The 21,715-nt window shown below is 38.5% G+C and overlaps 1 pseudogene; it reads left to right on the top strand.

Annotated features, from left to right (window-relative positions):
- The first annotated feature begins 7,203 nt into the window (after positions 1-7,203).
- LOC150022406 (5S ribosomal RNA) lies at positions 7,204-7,317 on the top strand (annotated as a pseudogene).
- The last annotated feature ends 14,398 nt before the right edge of the window (positions 7,318-21,715 follow it).

The following is a 21,715-nucleotide window of genomic DNA, read 5'->3' as shown; positions in this document are numbered from 1 at the left end:
GTGAATGTTTTTTAACTCATTTGTTCCTGCAAGGGCCTTCTATGTGCTAGACACTGTGCTCTATTCAGCACTGGATTTAGAGCAATATCAGCATGCCCTTGGGGCACAAGCTTGGCAGGGTGGGGCCACAGGTAGAAGGATAGGGCTAGTACACTTCTCATGGGGGGCAGCACTGGTTGGCCATGAGGTATTGGGGGTGGGGAATGGCTCTCAACCTAAAGCTACTCAAGTCAGTCTCTCCCTGTGCATTTCTGACACCACCTGTGTCTGTTGAGATTTCCTCAAGAGCCCCCCAAGAAGGTCTGCACTGCAGGCCCAGTCTGGGTACAGCCAGCAGATTCTTGCACAGGGGCAACAGCTTGGCAGGGTGGGGCTCCAGGGAGTTGGGAGGGTGAGTCTAGTGTATGGTCCAAGGCTGATGCCAAATGGAGGGGCGTGCTCAACCCAGGAAAGATGTCATCTGTGGGGAGTGTGGAAGGATTCAGCACAGGGACCTTAGCATCTGTCTCTTCACCCTCTCTCTGAAGCCACACAACCCAGTCTCTCCTTGTATGACTCTAGTCCATTCTGAGTTGCTTTCATATGCCAGAGCCCATGGTAAGTGACCACAAACGAGATTTTGTGTGTTGGCCCTTTAAGAGGGCACTTAGTTTTCTAACAGACTCCTGTCCCTCCCTAGTAGATGAAATCCCCACTGATTTTCACAGCCAGATTGTATGTGGGCTCCTCTTCCCAACACTGGTGCTCTCGGCTGGGTACCTCAGCATAGGGTTGAGACCCCTCGCTTCTAAGGGGGTACCTTTACAGCTGAGCTATCCCTCTGGATTTTCAACTGCTGCATGTTGGTGCAGGGCCAACCCTGTTAGCAGCTCTGCCCTTCCTATCAGTCTCGATGTGGCTTCTTCTTTAAATCCTTGGTTATTAGACTTCTGTTCATCTAGTCTTCATTGGTTACTCCAGTTGATTGTTCTATAATTTAGTTGTAATTCCTCTTTGATCCTTGGATGAGGTGAATGTAACATCTACTTACTCCATTGCCATCTTAGATTCCCCCTAAAATTCTATTTCTTTTTAAACAGCTGCTTTTAGTAACTTTTATATTCTCATTTCTCTGATTATAGCATTAATTTAGAGCAGTGTGGGTGCAGGTCCAGACTCATCTATATATTTTGCTTTTAAATAGGTTGTTTTAAAATTTATTTTCCATATAATTTTCTTGTCAGTCATGTACTTTGAGCATTATTTAATGCAATAGCACTTTTGCCATTCATGAGCCTTCTACATATAAATCTTATCTAAAGGACAACAAAAAGACTTTTTTCCCTCAGTACATCTCTATATGGCCTCTGCAATTTTGACTTACCATAAACTGGAAATGCATTTTGCTGTGATGCTATGTAGTTCTTATTTTTACCCATATCTTTGAATCATTAATCATAGGACTGTGAAAAATTAATGAAATTAATAGAAGTTGACTTTTTGTGTCAAGCAAGCAGTTTTTAACATTAACATTTTACTGTGTTATCATGGCCTTTGAGATATGATAGTTTCATTCTCATTTTTCTTTACTTACTGACTCTAAAAATGATCTTCTGGATGAGACCAAATGTGACTCCAACTGTAGTTAGATGAAATTCTGCAATTATGTTACCCCCAAATGAAATAGTTTTTTTCAGGGATGCTGTCATAATATTAGAAAAATCAATGTCAAACTGCCAAACTTCCTCATTATTTCACCATTTGAAGCCTTTGCTTTCAGAAAAATTTTGAATCCTTTTAGTTTGAATGTCTGACTCATAGTAAGAACTAGTTTGAAAATGTTGAGGGGGAAAGTTCATGTCTGCCTTTTCCTGGTTACACACTATATTCCTGAATGGAGATATGGTCACTGGAGGCCCAATGCCACTCAACCCCTTTGATGCTATGGCTGATGGGGGAATGTAGTGCCTTCTATAGAGAAGGTTCTAACTGGTTCTAAAAGGGTTGGCTAATAGTCATCACTTCAGGGTTCCACACATTTGGAAATGTGGGGGAGGCATGTTGGTTGTCACAGTGATTGGTCAGGGGAGATGCTATTGGAATTTTGATTGTGATCAGGGATGTTAAAATTCCTACCATATATAATACCATTCTATAAAACAAAAATTACCCTGCCCAAAATGCCACTCATATCCCTTTTCTGAGAAATATATTTTCCTCCAATTAGAAACCGTGAAAAACTGGGCTTGACTTGGCTTATTGAAACAGAGGGTCCCAGAAAGATGCAGATGAAACCACCAGCCCCTCCTGGGCTTTGGCAAGGATGCCATTATGAACTCTTCCAGGCAATGCAACGACTTACCCCTTTCTTTTCTCCCCAGACCTCAGGACAGGAAAACAATGTTGGCAGTCCCTCAAATGATTTATTTGTGGGTGACCAAATGTGGACTCATCATGCATGTGGAAATCTGCACTGTTAGAATCACTTCTATGCATTAAGACATCGTCTCTTAAAAGACAGTAACATAAATATATTGCTTGAAGGAATAAAACTAGAATGTACCTTAGCATGGATTAGTTTCCCAGACTAGCTAGCTGCCACTTTGGCAACTAGTCCCTAAGAAAATAGATTATAAGCTAATAATTTTGATATGGGCTTAATAAAGGAAGGAATTGGAATGGGGAGAATTTCCACAGGTGATCCATGAAGAAGTCTGACAGGCCAGGAGAGGCTCATGGCTTACTTAAAGACAGATCAAAACAGAAGGCAGCAGTACAATTTTGCCCATATTCTACCCATTTTGCTGCTGTTATAAGCTTTATTGAAAGGAGCAGGGGGTGGGAAGGGCAAAGGAGAGCAAAGGGGAAAAATTGGAACAACTGTAATAGAATAACAATTAAAAATTATTAATTAAAAAAATATTTTTATTCAAAAATAACCTATCCCTTCAAGGTAAAAATACTACTTTCTCTGCTTAATTTTGCAATGGTTTGCACAATGCACATTTAATGAATTTTGACATGTAAGGAATCAAAAATACTATGTCTTAGATAGGTATACCAAAAAGCTATAATATTTTAGGTTTAATAAAATACACATGCACACAATGTCTTGTTTTGTGTTTTAGGTTCACAGTACTATTTGTATGAACATGAGTGTACAAGCTGTTTTCTTTTAACATGAGGAATGCTTCCAGATGTTTTAGAGGAAAATGAAGCTGGATAAAAATGAAGTGGACTTTAAACTCCACATCAGCACTCTATTTTGAAAAGATTAAGTTACTTCCTCTTATTGTATGTAGAGCCACAATCTTTAAGATTTGAAACAATGTAAATGAAAATAATCTTGTTCAAATAATAAATGAGCATGTTTTATACTGAAACCTGGTGATTTTCTCAAGTAATATGATAATAGTAATAAGATGAATCTTAAAATATTATAACATAATACAAAGATAAAGAAGACATTAGTATTTTGGTTTATTTAAGACATCTCATATAATCTTAAAGTATATTCTGAAAATAGATGAAGAACTTAAGCACCGTATTTAAAAGTCTATTATTATATGTTATTATAAGCCCAGAATGTATACCTGAAAGTCTTGAAAATATACTCTTGAATTCTGTACATATGAGAAAATTGTTAAGAAGACCCATGATTGAATATGGAGTATCAGCACCATCTCCTTAATAATTTTAGTTTTAGAGGCACACTTTTGGATTCAGGGGCACAAACAGCCTATATAGTATCTTTCTGTGAGTTAGATAAAAGTACCTGTTTGGGGGGGTAAAGTTTCTCCTCCCCCCTTGCCCAGGACGTGAGGTTTGACAAGTAAAATTGGGTCTGATTTTCAGTTGCCCTGGCTGCTTCATCAAGTACACTGCAAAATACTCAGACTAAAAATCTGTCTGTGGCAGCCCTACATCCTAAGACTTTTCACATCTAAGGCCCATCTGCATTATCTGTTAATCCTTTTCTAAAAAAATTTATTTATTGATTTTTAGAGAGAGGGGAAGGGAGGAAGAATGAGAGGGAGAGAAACATCGATGTGAGAGAGAAACATTGATCAGTTGCCTCTCTCATTCAGCCCAACTAGGGACCAAATCTGAAACCCAGGCATGGGCCCTGACCAGGAATTGAAATGGCGACCTTTTGCTTTGTGAAACAATGCCCAACCAAGCCACACCAGCCAGGGCCTCTTAATATTTATATTTGTCTACACTCTTTGTTAACCCCTTAGCATTCTTTTTCTACCCCCTTTTTATTCATTCTTTCTTGCACTCACTTCCATCCCATCCTGCTTTCCTTACAGAAAGACTTCCTTAGAACCAGAGACTGATGGCACTTCACGGCAAGAACCATGGTGTTTCACCTGTGGATTCCCAGCACCTGACATATAGGGGAACTCTGCTCATATTTGATGAATGCATGATTACATTTTAGAATTGCCTGAGATTGTCCTACTAATTATGCAATCCAAGTTCACATCATTTGATTAGTGACAAAAACCTCAGCTTTTGTTTATCATGGAATGTCTTTATTTTTTCCTCACTTTTGAAGGACAGTTTTACCAACTATAAGATTCTTGGTTGACAAGTGACCTCCAAAATTTCTGATGAGAAACCTGTTAATCTGACTGAGGAGCCTTGTATGCAATGAGCCACTTCTTTCTTTGGCTTTTTGAAGTTTGATTATAATGTGTCTCAGTGTTTGTCTCTTTGAGTTCATTCTACTTGGGTTTGATTGAGCTTCTTGGATGTTTATGTTCAAGTCTTTTATTGAATTTGAGGAGTTTTCAACCATTAATTTTTTCAAATATTCTCTGTACAACTTTCTCTTTCTCTTCTCCTTCTGGAGTCCCACTCTCTTAATGGTATCCCAGAGGTCTCTTACCCTCTGTTCACTTTTTCATTCTTTCTTCTTTATGTTCCTCAGGCTTGATAATTTTCATTGTCCTATCTTCAAGTTTGCTGATTCTTTTTTCTGCATGCTCAAATCTGTCTTTGAATCTCTCCAGGGAATATTTTTATTTTAGTTATTTTACATTTAAGCTCCAAAATTTTTTGGTTTCTTTTTATTTTCTCTTAATTGACATTTCCATTTTTTCAGACATTATTTTCCTGATTTCCTCTATATCTTCCTTTAGTTCTTTGACCATCTTTAAGACAGCTGTCTTAATGTCCTTGTCAAATAGATTCACCATCTGGACAGTTACTGTAGTTTCTGTTTTTCTTTTGAATGAGCTGTACTTTCCTGTTTCTTTGTGTGCCTTGTAATTTTTTTTTTTAAACTGGACATTTAAATCTAATAATTTGGTAAATAAGATTGTCCCCTTTCCCTAGGGTTTGCTGTTTTTGTTTTGGGGTTTAGTTTTTTTCATTGTTATAGGCAATCTCTGTGCTGAGAATTAGGCTGAAGTGCAAACTTAAGGTCTTCTTGGGTCTTTTCTGAGCCTGTGCCTTTGCCTGGGTATGTGTGGTGACTTTCTAATATCTCCTGTATATGTGGTTGCTTTTGAATGTCTTAATCTTTAATATGTAGCCTCCAAAGGGGAGAAAGAGAAAATCTGAGGGGAAAAGAAAGGTACCAGCTCTTTAAATACTCAGAAGTTCCTTCAGCCTGAGGGGGAGGGGCTTGCAACAGTGGTAGAAGGTGTACAACAATGGTAGCTGCATCTTTGCACCTCTGTGGTCGTACATAGCAATTGGCAACCAGAGAACAGTTTCTCGACATTTGGAGGGCAGCGTTTTTTTGTTTTTTTTTTCTAACCCTGGCCTCTGGCAAGCTGCATGCAAGCTGTTCCAGGAACATGTGCACAGCTGTATGCCATGGGTCTAGAAGGTGAGGGAATGAGTAATTGCTACTATGCTAATAAGTTGTCAAAAAAAAACCCCACAATTTACCCACAAGCCTTCCCCTGGAATTTGCAATTCTTTAATAGACTTCAGAGTTCCAAATAGTTATATCTGGCAGATTTGAGTATACTTGCTGTCTAGGTGGGGAGACAGATTCCTGGTGCTTCCTACTCTACCATCTTCCCCCAAGGACTCATTCTTGTCTCTTTTACTATAAGGATATTGTTCATATGCATCTCAATTACTAAATCTTTTGGATAAGAAAAGATAGGCATCTTAGGTCAGTTTACCTCTTAGACATTTTTCAAATTATAATACATTGTATTATATACTGCACTTTGTTTTCATTGTATTATTTTATTTGATTTTTTTAAAATAACATGGGAAAATTGTAAGGGCAAATTGTATTATCCCCATCTTATAGTCAAGGAAAATGAGCCTCAGGATACAATAGTAGTGGATACTCAGTGAGTGATAGAGTAACAACTGAAACCAAACTTTTCTCAAAGCTAGATCTCTGTCTACCACCCCAAACTACTTCTATAGAGCAACATTAATTTTTTTGTGAAACCATAAAATTTGACCCTCACAGTGAAAACAATCTAGGAGGCTAGAAATAGAAATATCACTGCCAAAGAGATACTTGACCTTGGAGTCCATCACTTGCTCTCTCTGCTTCTTCTAATCATGAGTAAACTCACAGAAGAGTGAAGAGAAGGCAAATAGGAAGAGAATGCTATCTTTCTTATTCCCTCCAGCATTTTCTTTCATGTGCTTGAGAGAAAATGAAACAGGTAAGAAATTAGGAGACTGTATCTAAGCAAGGTCCTTATGGCAGCTGTACAATTCTTGCTTTTAACTAAAACTAAGAGAGTGACTACATGCCAAATTGGTTTGAAGAAACAGAATGTATAGCCTCTCTAGTAGAGTCCTGATTTTTTCAGGATGTGGTTTTAGAATGACTATCCAAATTGTTTTGCAGTCGGAGATTAGAACAGAGTTAGAATAAAGCAACTTAAAGTAGTTAAACATTGTGAAAAATGCATCCAATTATACCTAAAATTTGGTAATTTTTATTTTTATTTATTTTTATATGTTTTATTGATTATATTCATTATACTTGTCCCAATTTCTTTTCCCTCTGCTCCCCTCTACCCAGTGACCTCCCCCTCCAGTTGTCCCCTGCCCCTTAGTCCATGCCCCCCTGCTGACTTAAATTTAAAATGAACAGGTCAACAAACCATTTGAATTGTTAAAAATGGCTGCTGGCTACCAATTTATTGTCTCTGGTTCTGACCATGTGATAAGATATTTATTGCCCCCTGGTGGTAGTTTTCCTCAATTCTAACTTGAATTTTAGAGGAATGAGATCACAGCCACCCTGAACGTGCCCGATCTCGTCTGATCTCGGAAGCTAAGCAGGGTCGGGCCTGGTTAGTACTTGGATGGGAGACCGCCTGGGAATACCGGGTGCTGTAGGCTTTTTGGCCGCTTCGTCCTTTTTGGGTCTGCTGCATGGGCAACAGCAGACCCTCCATATCACCCTGCCCAGGCTCTGTAGCTTCAGCTTCACTGGAGAGGACACTCCAGCGTCATCACAAGATGTCGATTCAACACGGGAGGAGACAGATACCGTGTCACTCCCGAGTTGGACTGCACAGCCATTCTCGGCGGTGCAGATAGACTCTTAAGAAGCTACACCATCGTCTCTCGAGACGGACGGCTGCCGCCGCTGCCGCCGACGATCACAGCAAGATTCAGTGTTTGGTTCCTCTCTGTGAGGAGCATGGTCCTGCTGGGTGGGCAAATTGCCCACTTCCAATATCCATGCCAATGCTTCCTTATATTGGCACAAATGGCCAAAGTGAAAATAACTGAAATGAGGGTTAGTGATTCAAATACTGAAAATATTCACTAATACAGATATTTGTATGATAATCAGTGCAATACAGAGTTATATTTAAAACATATATTATCAAGTATTCAGGGGTGTCATAGCTAAAGCACGGAGTGACAAAAACATTGGGTAATTGTCTTGGGCCCTTATGGTGCAGGACTGAGCATCTGGACCATGACTCACTCAGGCAGTAGGCCAGTTCCCCAACTGGTGCTAAAAATGTCTGAAATATCATTTTCTAACCTGTAAAATATGGGGTTAACAATACTCTCTCTTTCATAGGCCTATAAAAACTCAATGTCCTCAACATACTTTAGGGGGAAAATTTCTTATATATGAATGCCTAACCTACTGCTATAACCTTGGTCAGCAAGGTAAGCAGGTAAAACTGGCTTATCTTCTATGCATACCCTCTGCCTGGACTGGGTGTGGCTCTTATGGGGCTTCCTCATTCTCTCTTTTAAAGGTTGATTTCCTTTCACCTGATGTTCCCACATAAAAATGTTTAGGGCAGAAAATGAGAGAGTGGAATGTGGTTTGGGCTGGTTTCCACTTCCACCTCAAGGTCAACCATGTATTTAGAGCACACGGAAGATGTGTCTGCTTGAAAGGAGCTTGAATATAATTTGTGATGGAAAACTACAGGAGCCTGTCAGAAAAGTGTTATTATAAAGTATTACCTTTCACAGGGGAGTTAAAAGTGCCTTCATATAGACTTTGCTTACTTCATATAGACTTTGCTTACTTTTTTTTTAAATTGGAAGATGGAGCTGTAGAAAAGTCCCTAAGGTTACAAACACTTTCAAATCATGAATTACTGGGCTCAGGAGTTTTTAAAGAAACAAATACAAGAAATTCCTCTAATAAAAAAAATCTTATAGACATTCACTTTTATATCTTTTATTATTAAATGTGAGAATCTATAAAAGAAAAACAAGGCACTGATAAAAATTAAAATCTACCCACTTCTGTTATGAGAGCTATTAACATGCATACATTAAAACAAGAAAGTGTTTACTCCAAATACAAGATACAGTATAACATATTAGTACCAAGAATAAAAGTGTGAATGACCTTGTATATAAATATTATAGCACATGTATTCAAAGGAATCAGCAGAAAAAAATGTTATGTGCTTGTTCCAATGCTAAGATTTGTGGAGTTTCTCTTCTTGAATTATCTTTAAATCTTGTTTACTTTGAAAATCACTCACAATGAGTTTTAGCCATGCTTCATATTGAAGTCATAGTTAGGTAATGTGTCTTCATTACATAAAGGTCGTAATATTTTGAAGGTGACTTTCATTGGCCAGGAAGCAGGATTAAATAGGAGGTTATGCAGGGATTGAAATCAGATGGACTCTGAGACAATCTAAATAAAATCAATCAAGGTATTTAAAAAGATACGTAAATATTTGTATAGCCATAGAGATGTCATGAAATCTTCTTTGTGACAAAATATTTTTCCTCTCTTAAAGTAATACTGTAAGCAATAAATCAGAGTAATGATTTTTCAAGTAATTGTGGTATTTTAATAATTTATAAAGGGGGAAATGAGAAAAGTATCTGATCTTATGCAGAAACTCCAGAATCCTGATGAAGAAATAAGGAACAGAGTAGAGCAAGTTAAACTATGAGAGAGAACAGATGGAACTTTCCCCCTGAGATAATCCCTGAGCAGAATCCCTAGTACCTTCCTGGAAATTTTTGAATCCATTTATCTTTTCACTCTCTCTCTCTTTTTTTGGAAGAGGGAAGTATTTATGAAATGAGTTTATATGAGGCTGGCTACAGTTCAGCTTTTGCAGAAACAAGCTGCTTATCTAATTCCTATTTGAAGGACATTTATTTTTATGAGTGGGAATTGTACCAGCTATCCAATGTCTTATCTTTTCAATGGGGGAAAAAGATCTTGAGAGTCTCCTGAAGACTTAATTACACCTCAAGTGATTACGTATTTGTGTTACCAAATGTAAACACACATATGTACAATAGAGAGAAAATACATGGAAAAGTTATACACACATCTCTATAGAAACAAAAAATAAAATTTATCAGCACACTCAATAAAGACCTAAGTAGTTCTTTGGGAAGAGTAATAAATTTAGGTTTAAAAACCTTATGTCAATGATAAATATAGATGAAGATACTGGCTGAGGGTAAATTCCTGCTATAAAATGCAGTCTGAAATTTGATTTTGAAATTCAAGCATCCTGTCCTTCACTGTAAAGAAGAATTGTGTTAATGAATATAAAGAACCTTTGTTCAAACATGCAGAAGATTCCAATTAGAACTGTAAATAAGAACCTTATTTTGTGTACAACATTGTACCTTTCTGAAGCCCATCTTTTCAGAGGGTCATGGCAGATATACTGGAGACCATTACCCTGAGAATGGTGTTTGGATTATTTGTCCTGATAGCATCTTCTATCTCATCCTTGAACACTCATCTGCCATTTCTCTGCCCACTTCATCCAGCCTGGTGCCATCTTCCTGAAGTTTATCCTACGTTTGACATTTTGCTAACTGAAAGTTTCGTTTCGTATGCCACTTTGGATATTTCACACATATGCTCACTGCTGAATCATTCACCAAACTGTTTCATAAGAATGCCTTAGAGCCAATCCCTAGTATACCCTGCTGTTTAAATCTCTTTATTCAGGTGGAATGGACTGTTAAAGTGGAAGTTTCAGCTGAGATTCTAAAGTATTAGATGACTAGGTAAATTACGAATTTATGAATTTTAGAGTTAGAACACTCTTAGAGCCTTTATCCACATCCAGGGCATAAAGGTCGGTTCTCTTGGGCATTTGTAAAGTAACTTTCTTTCTTTTTTTTTAATGAGAGAGTTGTAAAGTATCACCTCCCACTTTATTTCAAGTCAAGAGCGACTCTTAAAGTGAACAAGCAAAGTAAACTCTTTTTATTTAAGAACAAGGAGAAAAGCCAAGTTTCTATAGAGAAGCAGGGGAGGGACAAGACTCACTGAATAAATGTAAGTGGACAATGAAAGAGAAAAGGTAAAGTTGTTTTTATGAGTACATTCCACAAGTTAGTGCTTGTTCAGTGCACTGATTGTACATGCACATGCCCATTTACCTTCATTCTTTGTTTAGTGCTTTTAGAGCAGTTCTTTCACAAAATATTTTCTGTGACAATTTCTGTTTTTTTCATGTTTTTAGTCTAGAATCTTATCAAAGACTTCTAAACACATTACATTTATTGTGTGCTCTCATTCAGATAGTTAATTTTGCTCTCAAAGAAGTCCAATACATTATTTAGACATGATTTTCTCTTAATTAAATAAAATATATTTTTCTATCAATATGTCAAGTTTGTGCAAGTTTTCAATGACCGTACATTCTATGGTAAATTCCATCATTAAAATTTAGCTAGAGATGATACTGTTCTGCTCCCCCACCTTTTTTAAATTAATAAAAAAACAGAATAGTTTTTTATTAAGAAAGCAAAGTCAGAAAGGCAGAGATCCCCTAGAAGCCAATGGCAGAGAAAGTTTAAAGAAAGAAGGTCAGTAGAGTCAAATGATGCAGAGACACCAAGAGTAACCTTCTTTGATTGTCTTTGAATAGAGTGGTGAGATGAGACATGATAGTGAGAAGGCTGAGGAACTAATAAGGGGTGAAGAAGTGAGGATAAGAATGTATAGTGCTTTTTCAAGAAGTTTGGCATCGAAGGATCAAGTGAAGAGAAAGTTTTTGTGTTTGTTAAGTCAGGAGACTTGAACCTACATGATGATTAAGGAAAGAAGTTGTAGAAAGCACAGATATAAAGGTGTGAGCATGTAAGGAACATAACTAGATCCTAGAAAGGAAAGAGTAGGAAAATGTTCAGGTGGATAAAGCAAGTCTGAAAAGAGTATGTCTCCCAGACAACAGAGAACATGCATAGTTAAATCTGAAATGGAAAAGACAGAAGTTGAAAAAGTTTACAACTCTTGGTCTCAATTTTGTGATGTAGGTGGTAAGTTCATCTGCTAAGTGGGTGTGTGAGTAAAGTAAAGTGTCTGTCACAAGGAAGAGTGGAAGCTGAAATTCCCAGGAGAATGCCTTTTTCTAATTCTTTCAAAGACACTGTAAAGACTAGCTACAGACTTTGGTAAGTGCTTTAATACGAGAAGTAAAATCTTGGAAGATACCTGTTTCTAAGGCATAGTCCTCCAAATGTTTGGCTAATTATTTGTAGAAGATATAAGCAATCTCACAACTTGATCTAATCATTCTAACAACCCTTGGTTGTTGGAAAGAAAATTTGGGTATGTTAGTCCAGGTTTTTTGAGAAGTAGACAAGACAAGATTATATCGAAAAAACGTATTAAGGGAAACCCTTATAAGGGAAATATAGGGAGATGGGAAAGGCCAAGAGAGCCATCAGACCATGATGCAGGTGTGACTCCAGATAAAAGAGAAAGAGAAGGAAGGGAAGTGGGTAGAAGCATCTTAGCCTCAATGCAGTTCTAAGAAAGTTAGGCAAGGCTGTTAGCAGCCCTTAAGTCAAAGTCACCTTCAGAGGACTCCTGTGTCCTTTTAGGAACACACCTGCCTCACTCAGTCATTGTTTGGGAGCAGCACATGAGAAGTTGGCCACTACACAAATGCAGTGATTTCAGAACACAGCAGCTAGGAATTTCAGTCAATTATACGTCCCAAGGTTAGAAAGTTGAGAAGCAAATTTTCATGGCTGTTACTGTCCATCCCATTTACCACAAAGATCCATTTTTCAAGAAAAGTCCAGGGAGCAGTAACTCCATAGTTTCCATGGTTGTCTTCCTAAGGGGAAATAAAAAAGGAGGTTAGTAAGATGAAGTACAGACCCTACAGCTGCAGTAGATCCCAGAATGGCAAGGCATACTCATCGTTTTGCTCTTCTGGATGGTGGTGCTGGCCGAGGCTCTGTGGGCAGAAAAGGCAGACTCAAATCTAGAATAGCTGTACCCCATGAGGATAAATCATTGATCCATCCAGGCTGAAAGGGGCCCAGTGTAGTGAACATTAACTACCAGGTGGCCAACTAGTTTCCTTGAGAAATAAATAGTGCCTTATTGGGGCTCAACACTGGTCTCTGTTGCTGAAGGGCTGGACATTAAGAAACAATAGCTGCTAGATCAGCCTCCATATGTGATAGGCCATGCTGTGGTGTCCATAAATAGACTCCATATCCTCCATCATGCTACTTCCTCCATTTATCCATTGTGACAGTTATGGGATGACTGATGACAAAGACTGACTAACATCAACTAGCTAGTAATTTTGTCTATTTAGATGTTTAGAATTTCATGGCAGATGCTATTTGATGGACATTAATGTACAATACAATAAAACCTTCACACTTTATGTCTGCTCCCACATGTTCTCCCACATTCCTCTGTCCCTACTCCCTTGTCTCTAATCTTTCAATGCTTTTCTTCCCAGATCTATGACCTTGGGTTACTTCTCATTCTACATAAAGTAGATGCCAAGTGAACTACACACAGCTCTGTCAACTGGGAAGATTTTTTCGCTCTCCACTATAGAACCCCTGATATGGCTGAAATGCAGCCTATTTCTGTCTTGATCTCATGTACCAAGGCAACCCAATCTTAACCAACATCCGACCTTTCCCCTCCATAATGCCGTGGTGCTAGGGAAGGGGCATAGTGCAATTGTGATTGGTAACAAAGGTTATAGACTATCTGATCATGGCCTTGTATCATATCCCAGGGTCCCACTTTGTGAAACTCACATAGAGCTTGTCATAAACATCATCCTGCATCTTTTCTCACCACTCTCACTTCCAACATCATAGAATTTGCCAGATCATATGGCCCGTGCAGCATGTTGCTTGCTTCAGACCTTAGACTTGAATCATGTCACCGGAGTGATATTTCTAGGTATTGAATGTATTGCCTACAGAACACAAAGAGGCCTATCAAGCACTGTGATTTCCTCTTTATTGTAGAGTATGAAATATTGAGCTTGCTTTCTTTCCTTTCCTTTTCTCTCCTCTTCTTTTCTTTTCTTTCTTTCTTATTTATTTATTTTTTACTTTAGTAGGACTCTCCTAGCATGTTTCTAACCATTGGACCCCTCAAAATTTCACTGAAGTGGCAGGTCATAAATCTCCCTTATCTTTTATCCTCTGGAGCACAAGTCTTATCAAGGCCTCCAGTGTTATGAGCCACCTCTTCCTCTCTTTCCCAATCATTATGATATAATTGATATAAGGAATCAGTGTGATATTCTGTGGAATGTCCAGGTAATTAAGATCTTTTTAAGCAAAATTGTGCTAGAGGCTCAGAATAACTCTGAGACAAAACTGAAAATTAATGTTATTATCTATTTCACATAAATACAAATCATTTATTTCTTTTTCTTTTTCTTTTTTATTGAATTTATTGGGGTGACGTTGGTTAATAAAATTATATAGGTTTCATGTGTACAATTCTATAATCCATCATTTGTATATTGTATTGTACACCGCAAGTCAGATCTCCTTCCATCACCATTTATTTCCCCCTAAACCCTCTTCTACTTCATCCCAATCACTTTCCTTGGTAATCACCATACTATTGTCTGTGTCTGTAAGTTTTTTTTCTTGATCTTTTCACCTTTCTCACCCAGCTTTCCAACCACCTTCCCTTCTGACAGCTGTCAGTTCCGTTCTCTATCTATGAGTCTTTTTGTATTTTGTTAGTTTATTTTTTTCATTTTATTCCACATACGAGTGAAATCATATGGTACTTGTCTTCCTCTGACTGGCTTATTTCACTTAGCATAATGTTCTCCAGGTTCATAGGCAGTAAAATCTCAGACATTTCTCATAGCAATATTTTTTTCTGATATATTGCCTCAGACAAAAGAAACAAAATAAAAAATAAACAAATGAGACTACATCAAACTAAGAAGTGTTTGTACAGCAAAGGAAACCAACAAAATGAAAAGACAACCCACTGAATGGGAGAACATATTGGCCAGTGATATATCTGATAAGGTGTTAATTTCCAAAATTTATAAAGAATTTATAAAACTTGACACCAAAACAATACATATAATTTCTGATCTTTTCTAACTAGAATGGAAAAGAATATCTTGTCCAAATCAATGGCTACATGCTATGTACCTGAGACCATACTAATATGCTTAGCAGAATATCACATCTGGCATAGCAATTACAATCAGGCTTATTATTTGATTAAGTTTGTAATAATCCACAGTCATTTTCTAGGATCTATCATGTTTTTCGGCAGGGGCCACACTGGTGAGCTTAACAGAAATAGAGGGATCACCACTTCTGTATCATTAAGGGCTTTAATGGTAACAATAATTTCTATTATATAGATGGGATATGATATTGCTTTTTATTTACTGTCCTGGTTGGTGACTAGGGACAGATTTAGAGGTTTCCACTTAGCCTTTTCCACTGTAATAGCTTTTACTTACAGCCCAAGGATACAATGTGGAGGTTAGTCCAATTGCCAGGCCAATTTCAATAATACTGTCAGGACCTGGTTAAATGACTACTGGGTGGATCCCTGGATCAAGTGGACCAACTATGAGCCAAATTTATTAGCCAAATTAAATTAACTCATTTATTAGCTGGCCCTGTGACCCCCACACTAGCCAGGTGGCCATGACAGTGCTTTGGGTCTCTGAATATCAAAGTCAACTATGGTTTTGTCTAAGAGTTCTAAAAGTGTTTGGTTATTTGTAAGCATCATTCTTCCCCTCCTCTCCCCCCATAAATTTCACATGTCTGCACTATTGTACTTACCATGGCATTCCCCTTTACCAGAATGTTTTTCAGGACACCAAGTGTGAAATCTTTAGCAATCTTGAGCCACTATACCACTTTGTGCCATGGACTGTCCATGTCCCATCTGTCCACCAGGAGAATATCCTCCTCACTTTCCAGGTATGAGTAAGACAATCCCAAACTCCCACTTTATCGCTTGTTTTCTCAGCCTACTCTCTGGATCATGTGTGTTAATCCAGGTTCTCCATGAGTAATACCCCAAAATGAGATTAGAGGAGCAAGAGATTTATTAGGGGCAATGCCTGTGAGGTAAGAATAAGGCAAGAGTGGGGGAAGGGAATGAAGAACAGGATAACCATCAGAGTACAATACAGGTCTGATCCTGGGTCAATAAGAAGGAAAGAAGAAAGCTGGGGAAAGTATCTTAGACTTCAATTTAGTTCTAAGAAAGTTTGGCAAGGCCATTGGGAACTCCTGGAGTCAAAGTTTTCCATCAGAGGGGTCCTGTGCTTATCAGAAATAGGCCTGCCTTAGTAACCCTACCTTGCTATTATTGGCTGGAAGCAGCCCCTAGGAAGCATGACTTCAGCTCCAATGCAATGATGGATTTCAGAGTACATTAGCCAAAGGTGCCCACAGTCAGGGATCTGATAGGCATATTTTTATGGCTACCGCATAGTGGAACAATTAGAAGATAGTAAGCAAGAGTGATAGTTCTTTGAAAAGTATTCTTGAGTGATATCTTTACGTCATCCTGGGTGAACATTCAGAGAGGATTTCAGGAGTGGAAAGCAACTTTGGCAAAAAGGATTTGGAGGTATACATTTACCTTCTTTTCAAGAAGAGGCCCTACGGAGGATTAGGCTAGCCTTGCAAATTCCCATATTAGACCAGGCTTTTCTGGTGTTGTACTGAAATAACTGAACTCTGGAAAAGTACCCATTATTGAGTCTTGATTATTTTTTTAGAAAAACAAGCAATTTTATTTAATCCTCCAATTATTATTGAAGGCCTAGTATGCCAAGGCATTATTTCAGACACTTGGCATATATCAGTGACAAAACACATTAAAAAGAAAAAAAAGAAAAAGAAAAAGCTCCTACCCTATGAAGCTAATGCTTCTCTCCTGGATGTTCCATTGCTGGTAAAGGGAATTTTGGAGTAGGAGATAGGACAAAAGAAAGAGTTGTCTTTCTCTTAACCTTGAGCATTACAACTTCGGCTCAGAGAAAGGACAATGTACTAAAGAAAACTCTCAGTGGGGCTGAGAGGCGGGGTAAGCAGGCCCTATAATAGGCTGGCAGGCTAGGGGCCAAAGTGAAAGATGTCCAGTAGAGGACTCCTGTGAAGGGTCCTTAGCTTGTGGACCCCGAGAGCTGCTACATCTACCAGGAGATTTTAAGCTATCAGGGAAGTTCCTCTCTTTTACTCATTGCACTTCCTGGAAAGTCTGGTTAAGGATTATAGCCTGGTCTTAAGTATTACTGTGGGGATTTAAATGTAGGGCCTGTTATCTCAATGGTAGTAATGTGGCTGCTATTGGCTCAGTGGATTGAGCGTCGGCCTGCGAGCTAAGTGTCGCTGGTTCCATCTTCCAGTCAGGGCACATCAGAGAAGGAAAACTCTGACTCCAAAAAACCTCCGCTGCCTTGCAGCATACCTCTTCAGGGGAAAGGCTAAGGGAGTAAACCCCGACAGAAAATCCGGAGCCGGGGTCCCTAAGGCGGTTCGACGTTGTAGTCAACACCGGCAACTCCTGCGGCGCACCTGAAGCCAAGCTGTGTTGACTCCGTCTTTCCCTTGGACCCTTCAGCTGCGAAGAGATGGGGGGTCTGCTGCAGCAGACCCTCCATATCACCCTGCCCAGGCTCTGTAGCTTCAGCTTCACTGGAGAGGACACTCCAGCGTCATCACAAGATGTCGATTCAACACGGGAGGAGACAGATACCGTGTCACTCCCGAGTTGGACTGCACAGCCATTCTCGGCGGTGCAGATAGACTCTTAAGAAGCTACACCATCGTCTCTCGAGACGGACGGCTGCCGACGAGTAATGTGGTATGAGAGGAAGCTTCAGTGCCAAAAGTAACAAAATTTGAGCCTCAGAAAAACAGAATAGCAGTCCAGAGTCAGCTGTTGGGCTAGGGTGGCAAGTCAGGTGTGTTTGTGTAACAAGAAAGCCCTTCCTGGGAATTTAAAGGCATGCTGGGGAAGCAGAAGCTGGTAAAAACTGGTCTTCCTGCAATCAAGCAAGATAGAGGCTTAGACTACTGTCAATATCCTAAAGAGAAGTGGGACTTCTAAGCTGGAAATGACTGTGACCTCTGAGTTAGATAGTCCAAGAGGACTTTAGGAAGCATTAAAGATAGTGTTTGTATGAGGAAAGTCAGAGCCCCATACCACAGAATAGGGTATGAGTCAAAGGTTTCAACATGGACATGATGATAGGGTTTTACATTAAGGCTACTTAAGAATTCTGTGTCTAAATGTATCTTACATATTTTAATTAATAACTGATATGTATGTAACCCAGTATTTCTAGTAATTGTCTTCTGGTAAAAGCAGCCAACATTTCAGATCATCTTAAGCATCTATGTTACTGGTCTATGTAATTTCCCTGAAGAAACACACTGACCTTAAGAGAGATTTCCAAGTATTAAAACAGTGAGAAAAACTAAATTGTACAGTTCCCAACACTCGTTCATCCTTTCCTCCCTCTCAGATATTTATGAAAATATTGACATTTTACCACAGAAACAACTATGCCAAACACTTACAGTCACACACACTATGCAAAGTGTATCGGCCAGGTGATAGGAGTGGGGAACTCATAGAACTACCTATATATGATTTAGTATTTTCTGTTTATATCATTAAAGGTTGGGGCTTCCACAATGTGAAATGTAAAATGTAGGGGACTACCCTGAAGGCTATATTGTAGATCAATAAGCACTGCCAATCTGCTATAGAAATGTTTCAGATAAAGCTTATGATGTTATAATGTTACACACTATAAAGCCTAAATTTCACAGCAGGGGGGTATGGATCCTAGACCTCAGCTCTGTTTCTGTTACTCTTATTATAATACAGATATCTGGTTTTGGATAGAAGAGTCTTCCATAAAGTCCACGTATAACTGAAATTGGAAGAGGTCAACTGGCCATTATTAAAATGGTCACTAGAATCATGAAATTTTACCAAAGTTTGGGAAAAGTCAGAAGGGAGTGAAGAAGAGCAATAATCTTTTTTCTCCTTCACTCCTTACAATTGATTGCAGACATGGCTATAATACTTTATAGCTCCTACATTAAAAGGTAGAGTCTATTTTTCTATCCTCAAAATTAGATAGGCAGTTCTTGTAACTTGCTTTGGTCAAGAATGGGATGGAAGTGATATTTTGTGAATTTTGAACATAGGCCTCAAGAGACCTATCAGCTTCCTCCTTTTTGCTCTTGATACTCCTACCCTGAATAGCCTGAGCATCCTGAAAGGTTATTCTATGTTGCAGGAACTCAGATCTCTGGGTAGGGGCATGTTTACATGCTTCTCTGTCCAGGTGTCCTGTGGCTCAGGAGATAAGCTGGCCTTGTCTCCGCCTGCGGCTCTAGGCTGTACAGGCCACTGAGTCATGGAATCCTGAGAACAAAGAAGTCTCTTAAGTACTCCATCTGCCTCCTTGTAAATAAAGTCTTAATTGGAGCTGGCCTTGAGGACTAGTGAGTCTGTTTTGTATCCTTGATAGGTGCTATCTAAGCCATGAGTTACCCTAGCTGTATTTCACATGCTAATGATACATTGTAAGAATTCTTTCACTATTGGCTGTAGAGCTCTCCCCCCCTGTTCTATTTTTTTGTAACTTTTGAAATCCTAATAAAAGGACTTGGGGTCTCATGCTCACTGCTGACTTGCCAGAGCGTGCAGCGGCCCCCCGATCGTCTCCATTCTGCTTGCTGGAGTTACTCGCATGTCCGGGATCACAATTAAATCTACAATTCTAGTTGAACCACCTTAGACCAACCAGCCCCAGGTGACTTTCCAAATGACCACAGACACATACATGAGCATGCCCAGCTGAGTGACAAGCTGAATCCGGTCAAGACCAGAACAATCAATCTGAGCCCTATCCAAATTGCCAAACTGGAATTTGTTTAAGTCACAAAGTCTTGGGAGAGTTTATTACACAGCAAAGGCTAACTGAAGAAGTGTTATAAAGTGAATTCTTTCTTCAGTGTAAGATAAAGTTTTATAGAGTCACTTAAGCTAGTGCTACTAAAAATGCTGATCCACAGAGAGATAAAGACTTCACTGAAGAATGTAAATCTATATCTTGCTTCCTTCATCAAAAAAGTATTGCTACAAAAAACATCAGTTGAATTTAGTAGTGTACATAATGACATGGTTGGTTTCTGTTTATAGTCATGAAAGCTCTTCATATTACTGCAGATTGTTAATAAATAGTACATATACCAGTTACAGTCTGTAAACCACTTTTGGTAGTAATGGCCTATGGCTTAGAAATAAACAATAATTTTTTCTGTAAAGAGCCAGATAGTAAAACATTTAGGGCCATACAGTTCTTGTCTACCTTTTCATTATAGCAAGGAAGGAGCCATAAACGATATATAAATGAATGGTTGTGGCTGTGTTTCAATAAAACTATTTTTTTAAGGCAATAAATATGCTATGGTTTGTATGCTGACCCCTGAAACCTAAGCCATTTCAAGATTCATCCTCATCACAGATCATTATCAATTTTTTTTTTCACTAATGTCAAAAGAATGTAGGCAAAGGCAAAAGAGAATTGGAGGTATCCTTCATTATAGAGAAGAAAAACAAATGCCTGAAAATAATGATTTCTGATGTCCAACACAAAGTTGCCCAGCAGGATATAATAAAATATGTACATAATTATTTTTAAAATATATGAAAAATACAGTGAGCGATACTGCTAATAGAGTCCCTTGGTCAAGTCTTGGAAAAAAATAATACTTCAAGAAGCTTTCACTGTAAAATGTTGACATCTCAAAGATACAGAACTATTTAACAGTAAGTAGCTAGAATATTCCTTCCTTATTTTTTCTTCCTCCCTGTTTGCTTCCTTTCCCCCCCTCTTAACACAGAGGAAAGAATTTTCAGATAACATTAAAAGAAACCAGTATTACATTCTTGAAGAGAGATTCATAAGAGCAGCTGTTAATAACTTATGGTTGCCTCATTTGATTCCCCTTCATTGTAGTTTGAAGATAACACATTTCTGTCATTAAAGTATTAAACAATATCCACCTTTAGAGTTTCCCAGAGAATGGGCAGAGTATGCCCCTGTGAGGGAATGTCAGGAGACACAAAAAAGAGATGTCAACCATTGCCATCCATTTCTCAGAAAGCATCCTGGGCAGATTCCAAATTTCTGTTACATTCTGTTTTTTAAAAAATATAATTTGATTTGCTGCTCTGACAAATATATTTTTCCCCAATAACAACAGCTGCTATCAAAGTTATTAGAGTGAAACAAAAATCTGAACTAGTATGTATCCTGTTTATTTTAGTAAAATATGAAATATGAAATAATTTCTTAAGGATCTCAAGCTCCTTAAAGAGGAGACTTACATTAGTTTTGCAAATGGTTTCCTTTATTTAGAATTTATTAATTAAAATAATACATTTTTATTAAGCCACTGAAAATCTCTAGCAGAAGGCATGTGTGGAAAAAATAACATATTAGGAACCAGAGCCATAGTCAGTCATTAACAATTTAGCTGACACAAGCCAATCAGTTTTGCTAGAAAGAATGGACATGGTGCCATGGTGACTAGGGAGGATTAAGGGAGAATAATCCCAGAGAATGGAGGCTGGGATGCCCTGGGCTATCACAGATTGGGGAAAAGGCTGGGCAAACAAGTGAAATTAAGGGGCAATAAGAAAATTAGAGAAACCAAGATAATGGAAGGGGCTGTACAAAGAAATGGATAAATGTTAAATTTTATCTACTTCTCAAATTTCCTTCAGGCTGGTGCTAGCCAAGAGAGCCAAAAATTACCTCCCGTGGAACAGAGATGAAGAGATTCTGTTTATGCCAGGAGGGGGAAGAAGACTCAAGTCAGCAGTCTGAGCATTCCTGTTTAACACACATCTTTAGGCTAATCTTTATCTGCTGATGTTTGCAAAGCCTTTCCAGAAGTAGTACTGTGCCCCTTTGTACTCTATTCTTGACCAAGATCGAAAACTTCCAGGATTTTC

This window comes from Furipterus horrens, unplaced genomic scaffold, assembly GCF_987537825.1.
Source record: "Furipterus horrens unplaced genomic scaffold, mFurHor1.1.pri manual_scaffold_1, whole genome shotgun sequence".
Classification (NCBI taxonomy): Eukaryota; Metazoa; Chordata; class Mammalia; order Chiroptera; family Furipteridae; genus Furipterus; species Furipterus horrens.
Note: the sequence above shows the minus strand (reverse complement) of the source record. Positions and strands in the feature narration are given on the sequence as shown.